Source organism: Falco biarmicus, chromosome 6, assembly GCF_023638135.1.
Source record: "Falco biarmicus isolate bFalBia1 chromosome 6, bFalBia1.pri, whole genome shotgun sequence".
In the NCBI taxonomy this organism is placed as follows: Eukaryota; Metazoa; Chordata; class Aves; order Falconiformes; family Falconidae; genus Falco; species Falco biarmicus.
Window position 1 is genome coordinate 30,020,234 of NC_079293.1, and position 15,385 is coordinate 30,035,618.

General features: G+C 41.7%; 1 long non-coding RNA gene across 1 annotated transcript; it reads right to left on the reverse strand.

Annotated features, from left to right (window-relative positions):
- Window positions 1-976: 976 nt before the first annotated feature.
- LOC130151946 (uncharacterized) lies at window positions 977-15,359 on the reverse strand. The gene is made up of 3 exons (XR_008822815.1): window positions 14,822-15,359; window positions 11,834-11,988; window positions 977-1,324 (listed from the first exon to the last, which is right to left on the reverse strand). It is a non-coding gene; the product is annotated as an uncharacterized LOC130151946 (long non-coding RNA).
- Window positions 15,360-15,385: the final 26 nt, after the last annotated feature.

The window sequence follows — 15,385 nt, forward strand, 5'->3', positions numbered from 1 at the left end:
GCCAAGCCACTGGGAAACCCCAAATGCAAGAGGCATGGGGAAAGATGCAGAGGAAGACCAACAGCTCAGTTACTTGGGCACTTCATAAAAGCAAGAGAAATACGCCTGTCATTCTGTCATTTTGTACCCATTTAATAATGTAGAATGACTGCAGAGTCCAGAAGAGAGAAGGAGGTGGACTGGTTACTGTCTGGCACTTTTATAGCATTCCCTGTAATGCACAGAAAATCCTGCTTAGTCTGAGAAGCTCTTGGCAGAACATAGTCATTGCAGAGGCCTTTTCAATGAAGTTGGGTCTCAGCTCTACTAAGCATATGCACAAGGAGAATGGTGGTAGGAGGCTAATGATTTGGTCATGCAGGTTTGTTTCATGGGGCCACAAAAAATATTTCTCAAGTGGCAGAACAAAAACCCCTGACTCTTTTCCTCTAGCTTTTGCTGTTTAATCACAGGGCTGAAAGACCTTACCAATGGCACACATGAGGCCAAACACAGATTCCATTGTCCTTCCCCTCCCCCATCCCCACCCCCCAACACCATTTTAGCTGAAATGTTTCAAAAGCAAACACATGAAAAGAGGTTGAGACAGATGTCTGGCGAGGGTATTTTCAATTCAGTTGGTTGGAGTCTGATAAGGTTATAAACAACAAAAAATGTTCCTCTTGCCTAACACAGTTAGTCAACCTTAACAACAGACAGTAGACCAGTCAACTACCTTTGCTTGTAATTGTAATAAGGAACTACTGAATGCCAGACTATTACAGTTTTGCCCATAATATTAAGTTATAAGAGATAATTACAGGTATCAAGATGGGCAGCTGTTTCCCTGAAATAATATTGTCCTCTCATTATTTTTCATTTAGATAAGACACCAAAAATGTTAAAAATGAGTAGTCATTCATTACATAAAGCAGCAGCTGAGCGGTAGGTGGAGGAATAGTTGTTTGTTCTTATTCCTAAGCAAACACACATAGAGTTTCATTTTTAAAATTCATTTTATTTTAATGGCAAAAAAGTGATCTCTAATGACAGAGTTTTGACTGGTAAATCTTCTTTGCAGTTTTTCCTGTTTAATCTCTGAAAGTTGATGTAGCTCATTCCAATTGCCCACAGCATCAACTTTATACTCTTGAAAGAACTTGCTCTCTTTTTAGTTTTCCCTTAATGTTTTGAGCCCTTACCAGAAATGGTAATCTTCTGAAGGTGTTGGCAGGAGCCATGAAATTCGCCAAAAAAGCTCATGTCTAACCAAGTATCCCATTATCAGGACCACCCAAGAGATCCAGGTTTGTCACAGACACAGTATATTCCTTTTTATGTTTTTCTAGGATTAGAAAGAAAAGAGAATTTGGGGTGTTGGTTAGTCAGGTTAGGAAAAAGTTATGAAGTGCATTCTACCTAAATAACACAGTCTTTTAGCTGTTTTGGAGCAAATACATTCAGGTCCATTTGTTTATTACAGCCAGTCTGTTTATCAGGGTTATTTGATTTCACACCACCAACCTGGTGCCGCATCTCACATATTGCATTGAGGAACTTCCCTTGGTAATTTGTGACCAGCGTTTGCCTAAACTCCCCTCTCTCTGCAGGCAGGCACTGGGTCCTATGTGAGATGGAAACCCCACAGGAGCTGCAAGGTGCTACTGCGCCTCTCTGTTATAAACTTTCCCCCTGACCACAGATTTCTGAGCTGAAGCCTCAATTACTGTGACACACTGCCAGGGATGAGCCATGGAGGTGCATAGCTGTTACTCCACAGTGGGGTGGAAAGGGCAGAGCATTCACCATGAACTGGTCTGGGGATGTCTGCTCTGTCCTGCAGTAAGAGCCCAACAATCAGGTGTGAGTGTCAGCTTCACTCTTTACTTCTCTTTTTTCAGGGAAATGAAAGCCCAGAATGGGGTTGGCTGTGGAAATTCTGAAGCATTGTGATTGTTTCAGCACAGGTTGGGAGTTGCTGCTTTAGCACTTATTGAAAAAACAGTGGTTTGCATCACAAGAGCAGGATGAGACATAATAATACTTGAGCTAAGTCACCGCCACTTCCCAGCACGGTTCAAGGTGATGACTAGTCCCAGAGTAGCTGGCATCCCACTATAGGAAAGATCACTTCTTTCACTGTCTCATACAGTAGTGATTATAATCTGTCAGATCAATCTTTCCTTTCCTGGAGCTGAAATCTCTGTGACTGACAGAAGATCATATTTGGAGGCTCCACAGTTCTGAAATTGGCTTATTCTGGAAATCTGCCAGTGTCACAGCCTGGCAAAGCAGAGGGATCAGAATTACACTTGGCTATTCAGTCAGTGTTGCGAACAGTTTCATCACTGCTGCAGGATGTTGTAAGCTTAAGGGACAGCTCTTTATTTTAGTCTTAGGATCATTTCCATTAGTTTCCACATTCCTAAAACCTGGAAAAAATATACACTTCTCAAGTCTATTGCACTTTGAAAGCATAAAATTTCTCTGTTCAATATTTCTTTGTCCATCTTAGCTGAGGAAGTCAGGAAAATACGTAATGTGAAAGGCCTGTAAATAGCAGACTGGGGACCCACACTGAAAGATTAGATGACAATGGTTATTCATTCATGCTTTGTAAGACAGAAAGAAAATGACTTTATGTTCATTTCCTCCCCACACCTTCACCCTTTTCTAAAGGTAACAGAAAGGATTCCTATAGTACACAAGTTATTTTAAGCTCTTGAACAACTTACAGATCTAACATCTTTTTCCATGTACATAAATAACCCCACCTGTTGAAGTATCATATAAATGTGATCATTAAAATAGATGTAAGTAAAAAATAGCAGTATACTACATTTCAATCTAAAAATTATTCTAGGAACAAAGCACAGATATGAGACACAGGCTTTTCCTATTTCAAAAAGATAAAAGGGATTCTCCAGTATGAGGTGTTTTTTTCCAGTGTCAAAAGCCTATTATACACTCATCAACATTTTAAAAGTTACTGAAAACTGAAAAAATAGAAATTTTCCTTGGTCAAGCTGTTGAAGTTCACAGACAATGTTATGTCACCACGCACAGTAGGGGTTGCCAAAGTGGTGCCACAGATGCATCAAATTTGTCTCAGTTTCACAAATTCCTCTGTCCTTTTTTTACTGTTGCATCTGAAACAACCACAGTTCGCCAGCAGTTAATGAAGTGATTTCCCTCCATTTTTCAATAGAGATCTGAGACACAAACTGAGAAGGCCCACAGATACTTTGTGATAAAGAAGTCACAAGACACAAGGACGACACAATACCTGCTCCAAACTGTTTCCAGGCTGATCCTAAGTACAATGGAACAGCCATACTTCAGATAAGAAAGAGATCTGAGACCAAACTTCCTGCAAATTTTTCCTAGTGAACTAAAAAGCCACAGTGTGAAGGTAGTTATTTTTAAAGTGGTATTTTGGCTTCTTTGTTTGGTGGTCATATCACATTTTCAGCACCTAGAAATCCTCCGCTTATGACAGTGTCTGAATGAAATGTTGTTACTGACGTAACAATTATCTCCTCACCCTGTAGCTTTCAAGTTATGACTTAATGTTGAGAAAACTGTGGGCTAAGTGAGTGAAATAACTTCAATACCTTCAAAGGATGTGGTTAGAACAGTCTGTAGGGGTGGGAAGAGAGTTTTCCTTTGCAGTTGGTAGAGTGGCAACAACAGAGTGGCTTTTCAATTGCTTCTGTATTGCAGCTTAGGGCTTTTAGCCCCTGTCTGCTGCACCCACACACGATCTGGTGCAGTCACTTAAAAAGCATATAGCAACCTCTCAGCTCAAGGAGTCCTTTCAAAGCAAGCTTCAGTCACCCAAGGGGCCAGCAATCTGCAGAGGCTGCTTTTTCTGTCCCTGAGATAGAGAATCACATTGGCTCTGCTGCACTGGGACCACCCTATGCCCATGGTGGAGAAATAGGATTTGCTTTTCATTAATTCTGTTACTATAAAAAATTCCTGTAGGATATTCTGCAGCTAGAGCACTGAATCATTTCTGAAACTTCCTATTCAAATATTTGTTTTATATGGCAATGGTATTAGTAATGTGCAAGTTTTATGCACTGCTATTTCCTCCCACACCCATTGAAAACTAACAAGAGCCAGCCTGTCAAAATAAGAATGTGAATTATAGATCAGCTATAACATGCTTGAAATAGCCAGTGTTCCAGCCTAGGTGATACCATATAACTCTGCTTTCCCTGTGCTTGTAAAATTGCACAGTCTACAATTCACCAAAGAAACCCTATAAATTAAAACCTGAATTTATCCCATTTCATTGGAGATGCTTAAATCAGGTGCTTAAGGTGAATTTTCTCCTATGATTCTATGCAAAGAGACAGAAAACTTCCTTTTAGCTCACCTAGGATTTAACTTGTCCTTAAGGAGGTCCATTGCTCACTACTGACGGAAGCCAAGGTGACTCAAGGATTTCAACTTAGGTGCCTCAATTACATACATCATTTTCAAGGAAAAGAAAAGGAGCCAAGGCTCTCTCTAAAGCTCCAAAAAGCTTGTAGGAAGGCTGAGCTCTCCCTTTTCGGTTTGGTCCTTTTTCATGGACTGCATTCATATGCTGCCTTGGAGGCTGGCTCTGGCATTACTCTGTGCTGCCAGCTGCTCTCAATACCAAGCACCTAGTATGTATATTGTCCTGTGTTCTATATTCAAAACAATCAGGAAACGGAAGCAAGTAATGTGTCTGCAATGTTTGCTCATGTGGGGTAATAAAAATGAAAGCTGACTCTGAGGAGTGGCGGAGAGGCCTTATGCTACAGAGTGATTCGGTAATAAAATGGCAGAGGAAATCCCAAGTTGATAAATGCAAAGCATATCAGAAAAAGGTAAAATACCCCTAACTCATGACCCACCAACAGGCTCCGATCTGGTCTTAATCACTGAGGGAGCACAGAAATCTTGCAGCCATGAACACAGCCATAATCACAGTCACAATCAGCAGTGGTCAGAAAAGCAAGTCAGTATCAATAACTGGTTATGGAAGGTTATGGAGCAGATCTTCCTGAGTTGCCATCACGCAGCATGTACAGGACAATCCGGTGATCAGGCCCAGCCAGCATGGGTTTATGAAAGGCAGGTCCTGCTTGACTAACGTGATCTTCTGTGACAAGGTGACCCACTTAGTGGTTGAGGGAAAGGATGTGGATGTTGTCAACCTGGATCTTAGTAAAGCCTTTGGCACCATTTCCCACAACATTCTCCTGGACAAACTGGCTGCTCATGGCTTCGATGAGTGTAGTCTATGCTGGGTAAAAAACTGGCCAAAGAGTGGTGGTGGATGGAGTTACATCAGCTGGTGACTGGTCACAAGTGGTGTTCCCCAGGGCTCAGTATTGGGGCCAGTTCTGTTTAATAACTTTATCAATGATCTGGACGAGAGAATCGGATGCACTCTCAGTAAGTTTGCAGATGACACCAAGTTGGGGTGGAGTGTTGATCTACTTGAGGGCAGGAAGGCTCTGCAGAGGGATCCGGATAGGCTGCACTGATGGGCCGAGACCAGCTGTATGAGGTTCAACAAGGACAAGTGTCAGGTCCTCCTGCACTTGGGTCACAACAAGCCTGTGCAATGCTACAGGCTTGGGGAAGAGTGGCTGAAAAGCTGCCTGTCAGAAAAGGGCCTGGAGGTCCTCAACCAGTCACCCCAAGTCCCTGAGGTCTCTCTTGAGTGCCCTCAGACTTCTTGTTGTGTGGACTTCATCACTGCCCACTTGGAAGACCAGTAATGGATAGTGAACAGAGGGCCGTGCCAGACAAGGTTGCTGTCTGGTAACATCCCTTACCCAGCCCCCAGGGAGGCAGCAGCCTTCCCTGTGGGTTGGGTATGGTCAGCATAGCAGACCTTCCATTCCTCTCAGAGTGGAGTCACTGGTGACAATCCCCTTTCTTTTCTTCATAGCAAAGTTGGTCATGATGCATGGGGTTGAACAACTTTCCCCAGGCAACTTCTCCACCTGGATGGGCTTTTGTCCACATCATCATTTTCCTGGCCTCCAGGTTCCAGAGCTGCATACCTATTGTATAGGGGCACCTGGGAAGGTGAAGTAGGCTGGGGGTGATTCACCTGCTGCCCTGACCAGGGACCTGTTTGGTCTCTTCTCCCAAGTAAGAAGCAATAGGACAGGAGAAAATGGCCTCAAGTTGCACCAGGGGAGGTTTAGTTTGGATACTAGGAAAAATTTCTTCCCTGAAAGGGTTGACCAACATTAGACCAGGCTGCCCACGGAGGTAGTTGAGTCACCATCCCTGGAGGTATTTAAAAGACGTATAGATGTGGCACTTAGGGACATGGTTTAGTGGTAGAAATGGCAGTGCTATGTTAATGGTTGGACTTGATAATCTTAAAGGTCTTTTCCAACCTGAGCAATTCTATGATTCTAACTATCAGAAAGAAATATGAAATAAACCAGAAGCCAACAATGTGTCACTATAAATCCATACTGCTTCTGTACACTGAATATTGAGTGGGATTCTAGTTTCCCATCCCAAAGGGTATAGCAGAAGCAGAAATGGGAGAGTGAAATGAGATCTTTATAAAAGGAATTATTAAATAGACTGAGATTCTTCAGCTGGGAAAAGAGATGGGATATAATACAGGGTCTATAAAATCATGAATGGCAGGGAGAAAGTAAGTACAGAATTACTGCTTGCTGTCTCCTCTAACACAGTAACGAGGGGGTATCAAATGAAATTAAGAGGCTTGAATGACACAAGTTCAAACAAAGAGTTACTTTTTCACATCTATAATTAAGTTATGGAATGCCTGGCCACAGGATGCTGCGGTTGCTAAGAGCACATGAGGGCTCAAAAGTGAATCAGAAGAATTCACTAAAGAAAAATCCGCTGATGGATATCAGAAAGGCACTGCTGCTGGTTCAGTGAGCAAATGGGCTCCAAACCACTGGCAGAGGGGCCTGAGAGACTTCTGTGAGGGTGTGTCATTATATGCTTGCACTGTTCTTGTCCTCTCCCATGGACATTTGCTGTTGCCCTGAGTCAGAGAGAAGATAGGGTGCTCGATGGGCCACTGCTCTGACTTTGTATGGTCATGGTTATGTTTTTAGTGTACCTACAGAACTCCTATGCTTGAAGGTGAGAAAAGATCATTCCAGTAAAATCATATATCTTTCTGTCTGGTTGATGTCATCACTTAAGCAAATGGAGGGTAAAAAAATGCTCTTGGAAATCCAAACAGGAAGCACTTTGCAAAGAGGCACAGGCTGGTGCCTGCAGAGCTGCTGGTATTCATGCTCCATGGGACCTGAAAGAGACCTTTGCTACCTGCAGCCTGAGCACAGATGCATAAGGACAATTAAATGATCCGATTCTTTTTTTTTTTTTTTTTTTACCTTCTCCAGATTATGGCAGATCTGATGCTTATCATTTGAAAGCTAGGACACACCTGCACAGTAGCAGCACAGTGCTGAGCCAGAATCATGACAGACAGTATCTCTCCCTGGCTAATATGTTCTGACAAAACCAAGGCCAGCACTCAAGGAAAACTCTCTGGTTTTAGTGCTTTCACGGAGTTCAGTGCCAGCAGTGTGGTTACACTGACAGTATAGCATGAACCAAGGCTTTGTTCCAAATAACCCAGAACTGGCTCATCTAACCAGCCTTACCTCTGGGTGTAGAGTGACCTTCCCGATTAGCCTTTTAAAAGCCTTTCACTATATATGGCACTTTCAGTCTTAGCAAGATAAATCTGAAGGGAGAGCAAAGGGATGTCTCATGATGCAAGTACTAAAGCATTCTTGGATTTTCAAGAAAAAATACACAAAACAACTTCCTGACTAAAAAAGAGCTGTATCTGGCATGGGAAACTTCTACATTAGACCTTATCCTGACAGGGAAATATTAATCACAAAAGTTAGTTTGCTTAGGTGGAATTGATAATGACTTGTGTTCTGTGTGCTTTTAAAGTGCATTTTACATGTTTTACATGTAAGCAGGATAAAGTCCTAAACAGTAAGATTTATAACCATTGCCTTAAAAGATCTTGTTCCACAAAGCTGAAAAAAAATTAAGAGATGTATCAGCCAGCCTGGAGGAGAAAATTTAAACCAACAAAAATATGAATAATAATTTACAGCAACTCAGAAAAAAATTGTTAGATCTTCAAGAAGCCACAATTAAGAAAGATGTGCACACCAGCTGAAACCAACATTCTTCTGAGGAGGGACTGGATGATAGTTAATATTTTGCCATTACTTCTGCAGACAAAATAGGGCAACCAGGTAATTATAGGCCTGTCAGTTTGAAGTCTATTCCAGGCAGAGTGATGGAGCTGCTGATAGGAAAGTCAATTAATAAAGTATTAAAACAGTGCAATTTAATTAATGGCAATCAACACAGATTAATGGAAGAAAGATCTTATCAAATTAATGTGCTATTTTTATAAGATTACAAATTTGGTGAATAAAAGCAATTGTGGTAACATTGTATACTTTGACTTTGGATGCATTTGCCATACAGTATTACAAGAGATTCTTACAGAAATCAGAAATAACAGGATGAACACACCTGGCCAACCAACTTGTTCTAAAGCTGGCTAGCACTAGATCTGACAGCCTAATGTAACATGGGGCTATCAGAGAGTCAGTTCTTCAGGGACTGCTTATCAGCCTTGTGTTTACTAATAATGCATTCGGCAATGTGGGAGAAAGCAGTGTCTTCGCTAATAATATTTTTGAATGAACACAAATTTGGAAATGGGCAGAAATGGGCAATGCCTTTTTGGCATTGCTTAAGGAGCAGATGCAAAAGAAATAACAGGTGTTTCACATGTAACCCAACATAAAGGACCTATTTAAGAAGAAACATCTCAGGCTTTACTCATTTAAGAAGAGATCTCCTGTGGGAATCTGAGATTGGAAAATGAACTGGGGGTCCTGGCAGCCAACCAGCTGAACCTCAGAGCCCTCTGAAATCATGTGGCTGAAAGGGCCAGTGCAATCTTTTTCTATGTGCAAAGGATAGCATCGAAGGGGGGTAAGAAGGTTGTATTACTTCTGCATTTGGCATTGGTAAAAGCTGTTGGAATAATGCTGATCATGATGTCAGCAGCTCCAGAAGGATGCTGGCAAATTGGAGGTAGTTCAGAGAAAAACCACAAGAGTATGAATGGAAAAAGAAAAAGCTGTAAAATGGAGTGACTCCACAGGGTAAGTCTATTTAGATTTAGTGTATCAAAGTAAAAGCTAAGGAATAACGTGATTATGCTTTGTAAGTGCTTTCATGTGGAATAGACACTGTCCATTAGGGCAGTTTTGTTCTGTTAGAAAAATATACAAGGAAATCCATGGAAAGCTGAAGGTGCATATTTTCTGTTAGATTAAGGATAGGCAACTACTGCAACCATTTACTATTCATTATGATACAGCTGGGTGTCTTTTCTGTCTAATCCTCCTTAAGTCCTGCTCTTGTTCAACAGGAAGGAATCAGCTCAAGTCGAGGTAAGCTAATGACCCATGTTGAAGAGTCAGAAATGGTGTTAAGATGGTTTACATCATTAACGTCTGTGAATGCAACTGTGTAAATTATATACACAAACATTTTTTTAAGTAAATAAAGTTATTTCTAAGTGAAGAATGCAATCCAAATTTAGCTAAAGGCAGTTTTTTGTGTAATCAAAAGGTGCTTTGTGAATGATGGGGGTGGTGGTTCTTTCTAGCTCTGCTTTGGGAATCTGCTCATTTTTCAGTGTTACCTAAAAAGATGGCAACACAAGATTGCAAGGAGGTTTTGGAGAACAGCTTCTAGAAGCACATCCAGTTGTTGTGTTTCCATCTCACATTCATCTCCACCAGCATCATGCTGATGGGTGCAACTAAGGCAGCAAAACCTGCCTAAGAGGGATCTGGTTCAGGTTATGTACTTGTATGGAATATAACTTCCAAGGGAATTTATTCCTAAAGTGAAAAGTGTATGTTATACCTCCCTAAAAGAATAGAGACCTTAATGGCAAGTGGCTTCAATCCCAAAAAGTTAGGAATAACCACTCGTAATATTTCATAGCTTCTCTTGCATACAAAGGTTTTCCTGGAATGTGCAAACACAGCACATCTCTTCCTGATCTCCTGATCTTACACCCATGGGTGTGCTTTACTCACCTAGTTCATTACAAAAGAAATAAACCCACCCTTTTCCTTCTCTTAGCAATACTAGTACAACTTAAAATACAGGAAATATAAAAGGCATGCCACTTACATCTGATCAGTGAGGGAGTGCTCTTCCTCAGGTAATTTCATACAGCTAAAAGAGGGGGCTGTTCAGAAAAGAATTCTACCACATAAGATTGATTTCAATTAGTGAGGGATAACATTGATATGGATATACATAACGCAACCACTTTTTAGCTTCTGGGAATGGTGCCATCTGTGAATAATGAGAGCTAGTGGTAACAGAAAATATAAGGTCTGACTAGGGTAGCTAACAGCCCACAGTCTTGACAGTCTGATTTGGAGGGCAGTGTTGTGATTTAGAAGGTCAATTTGCTTTTGCTTATGCTACCTGAGACCCATCAGCAACGCATCCAATGTACAGATGGAGATCTCTAAACTACCAGGAATGGCTAGGCTGGGAACATACCATAGTCATAGCCACAGCCTAAAATGTGGATATGTAATACTATCACTTTGGAAAAATTTACTACGTTACTGGGATTCAGAACCAGAGATGAAGATCCCTGATTCTTGACCCAAAGACTGCTTTGTCTCCTAGGCAGAACACTCTTCCATACACAGAGATTTGTCCTGCAGACAGCTAAGATACTTCCTAGGTCCCAGATGAATAAACATATGAAGGCAAAGCTCACAACACTTCAGTTAACAGCTTTTTTTCTTTACAATTTCTGTACAATATAACAAGAAGACTTTTGCAGAAATGTTGGACCTGCTTCTTTCTACCCTGTTTAACTGGCTTCTGTATGTAAATCACTTTGTGGAGGGCTGGGGGTGTTGGGGTTTTTTTTGGGTTTTTTTGTTTTTGTTTGTTTTTTTGTTGGGTTTTTTGTTTTGGTTTTTTTTGTTGTTGTTTTTTATTTATTGCAGTATAGTCAGTTGTAAATCTTGCAATGAGTTATTGAATAATACTTTTTTTTTTACTTTATTTTTTTGGTGTGTGTTGTTGTTTGAGTGAAGAATTAAGCCTAAGGCTTGATTCTGACTATAGATATGGTACATAGGTATTTATCCTTACATACTTTGTTGTATCCCTATTACACATGCATTTAATCACCACATATGCAGTTCATGCAAATGGGTACGTTTCCTGTCAAGTTACCTCTTGAAAGCAGCTCAGTTAATAAAAAAAAGGACTTACAGACCAAAAGCCAAAATCACATCTCTTTTTAAAGACATGTCTCCACGTCTTTGAATTGCCCTTTTTGATGTATGGAGAAAACACTTGCCCTTTAGCATCCCATGATTTATCATTTTGCTTAGCCTTCCTTATTAACATACTAAAGTTCTAGTGTAAATGATTACAAAAAAACTATTAAAAAATAGAAAAACATATCCAAGTTGTCATGGGAATTCAGCCTTGACAACTGGTGGAATGGTACTTGCAAGCATATTTTGAGCGAGCTACTTGGATTAATTTTGCTGGAACAAGACTGTCGTCTCAATATGACAGTTCTCAACACCTAATAGTTGTTTAATGTTCCCAGTAGGCTCAGCCCTGCGCTTTGTAAATCAGCAAAAAATAAAATGAAGTTCTTTATTTTACTACTTCAAAAATTATTATCCTTTTTGTTCTAGCTTGTGTTTGTATGCCGATAATATATTTTCTGTAAAGGGACAAAGAGCAGACTGACCTGGAAAAGGAAGTCTTTCTTATGTAGAGCTGTCTTTGATCACTCGCAAGACTTGTGCTCTGATCTACGCTCATTGACATCAATAGAAGAAAGACTGCTATTGGCTTGGAGGGGGGGGTTGGCTCCTGTCCACGCAGAGTCCATATTCACAAAAGCTGAAAGATAAAACATACCGAAATTCAGAGTTACAGAAAAGATGCTTTTCTTTGCACAAGGTTAGATTTATAACACACTATTCACTTTATATTTTTCCTTACTCTCTGACACAGGAAACTCCAATTTCTACATCCTATTGTTGCTGTTTACTGGCAGATAAACCCTAGACAGAGAAAAGGGGAGAGTTTTGTGGGTACTTTCTATAGCATGAAAATAGAAGGCCTCCTTCATAGACTCTCCTGGGACACTGAAGAATAGGAAAAAGGAAAATAAGGCTCCAGGGAAACTGCCCCCCCTACCCCACCCCCAGCTGCATTTCCTGCAGGAAGAGCCATTCCAGAGAGGGAACTCAGCACTATAGTAATGAACACAGTAATCAAAGTGGATAATTGCAGAGTCTGTTTAAAAGATAAAGAAACTTCTAATGGGATTGTCTCTCTTAGTGACAGTTTCCAGACAAGGTAAATCAGCACAATGAAGTCCAGAGATGAAAACTCAGTCAGTGAACAGTCCTAAAAGGAATCCTCCCCAGCTCAGTTGGGGGAAGGAAGGCAACCTTTATTCTGACTTGTATTGGTGTCTTCAGGAAGGTCATGGGAGATGATGATAGTTTTGTTGTATGCCATTCTGCTGGCTGTTTCTTTGGTACCAATGATTCAGTAACTGGTTTATATTACATATTCAAAAACATTATCTCATTCAATTGAATGAGAAAATATAATGAAACAATATTTGCACTACCAACACAGTTCATTTCAAACAAGAGTCTCCAAATACTGTGAACATGACATTTAGGCTTGGATCAGCCAGTGGCATCCCTTTAGCTCACACATTCTGGGCCAACGTTTTTCAAGTCAGGCATCTCTTTCTCATTTTGTTAATGCCTCCTACATAAGTACCACAACTATGCAAAGCAGGCAGCAGTCAGAAAAAACTTCATTGCCGACTTGATCTTCAGACTTTGATCTGACTTGTAGGATCTGATTCCTGTTCACATCTCATGTGTTATATGTTGAACTTGCTTTACAATTTCAGCTGACCAATGGAGACTTGGGTCAATAAAAACAGGCACAGGATTATGTACACCTATTGTGTCTATGACGGATATAAAGATTTGCTCATTCAGAGTTTATTCCTGTAATGTCATACTAAAATGGCAATATTTTCATTGACATATCTGAGAGCAGAAGCAATGTTTACAAAGTGTTGGTTTGGGGAAGTACGGCATATAAAAGGGAAGTAAAATTATTAAAAATATACTGGAAAAGCAAAATTTATCTCATGGATAGATAAAAGTGTCATTCCCACTACATGTACCCTTCCATGCCTCTTAGGGCAGAATTAATCCAGAAACCAAAACTTAAAAAGTCTTCTTCCCAAACTTGAATATTTAGGGCAAGTGAATCCCATTCTATGCTGAATCACTTCTTTAGATTCTATTAAAAATCAGGAGTTTCTAACCTGAGGCTTAGAATTAGATTTTTCATCTCTTTCTCCTTTCACTCCTTTCTCCTGTTGGGCTTGAAGGCTCTGGATAGCCTTTCCAGAATTACTAGGGGCTGTGGCTCCAGATGATGCTGGGTAACTAAGAAAGTTAAAGAGAACACATAGGTTTAGAGAAAAAAGGTTGATGCAAGAGCCCATGTCTCTCGGGCTTTGTCATAGTCAGAAGGAGTATGCAGGGGAAGAGGAAGGGAGAAATTGTGTAAAAAGCCATCTACTAAGAAAAGAATGTTTGATTTGGATCACAGGATGTGAGACGGGAGAATGTATTGCATAACTTTATGGCTTGTCCTTATTTGCAATGATTCAATATCCGGCAGTGCTCATCCCATTTCTAAAAATGGTATTGAAAAGTTACAGAGTATTCAGAGGTGATGGGAATAAGTGAGGAATGGAAGGAAAACACCTTCTCATTTTATGGCAAATAGCAAAGACCAGGTCTGGAGGTCATCCTACAGGTTGTTGCAGATCACTGATTCTGTGTCTTTCCTCATTACCCATGGGACATTCAGCAGGTCAAATCCCCTCTGTTGCTGAAGGCTCACCTCCATGCCAAACTTAAGATCATGGCAATCCTTTCTTAGTGGAATCCTATCTTACAACTGCATAACAGGGCATGTACAGCTCCCAGTGTGGGGAACGAGATGAGGCAGGTGCAGTACCGTGGAGGGAGAACTACCCCTCACCACAGCCATTTCTGAAAACTCCCCTGTCAAGACTAGCTCCCGATGGAAGAATCCCTACAGCCTCTCTGGAGCCCTGTTTAGAGGTATTTCTTCTCTCTACCTGAAAGCAGACACCTGCGGAACAGACTTCTCTATCAGGGTTATTTGAATATTAGCATGGTAATTTCTCCCTACCCCTTGAAAACAAGCATCGTTCAAGCCTGCAGGTCCTTACACTGAAACAACTCCTCTCCCATTTCTGACCCTCCCCTGTGCTGATGTGGGGAAAGGGGAGCCAAAATACAGCCAGCCCCATGGCACCATGGCATCACCCTCAAAAGGCTGCAGCTCGGGGCCACAGCCCTGCTCTCCCCACCACCCTGTTCTCCTCTTACTGTTGGGTTTTTTTCTGTTTTGTTTTGGTGGTTGTTTTTTTTTTTTTTTTTAGGGGGTGGGTACTGTTTTGGGTTTGGTTTTTTGGTGGGGTTTTTTTGTGGGTTTTCTTTTTGTCGTTGTTTTAAAGGGATTCACAACCAACACACAGACAAGAACTAGGGAGTAAATGCCAGACTCATTCGGCGTTCAGGGAGCCGCTCATCAAACTTCAATATATGTCCAAACTCCTGTTATTTAAACATTAGGGGAGCGGGTGAAAACAACCTACCAGACCGCAGTGGTGCTGGGCGGGGACAGACCGACCTCATTCATGGCTTTCTCTGTGCAGGGCGAAAAGGTTTACGTCTTCCCTCTGCCCCCCCCATTTTAATTTTGGGATGGATTAAGAGCCTGGAGTCGGGAGAACTCCTCCCACCCGACAGCACCGGGAAGCAACCGCTCTTGCTCCCGTAAGTACGCGGAGACCCGCGCTGCCCGGAAAAAAACGATTTCTTCATTGAGAAAAAAAGCCGGGCCGGCGCCAGCCTGCCACCGCCTGCGCCCACCGTTATGGCTGTTAATATTTATTAATTCGTTATTATATTAAAATTAATTAATTAACATTAGTGACCCCAACCGCACGGGTAATCCCCCCGAGAGGCTGGACCTGCCGGCGCTCAGGCAGCGCGGGGGGAGCCGCAGCCAGCATCGCACCGGTGCGTGGTGGTGTACAGCGGTGCCAGGCTGCCCCCGGAGCCCCCCGGCACAGCTCGGCTCGGCACGGCTCGGCAGGGCTGCGGAAGAACGCCTCACCTTGTTTACCCCGAGCGCGGCTGGCGGCGGGGGGAGGTGG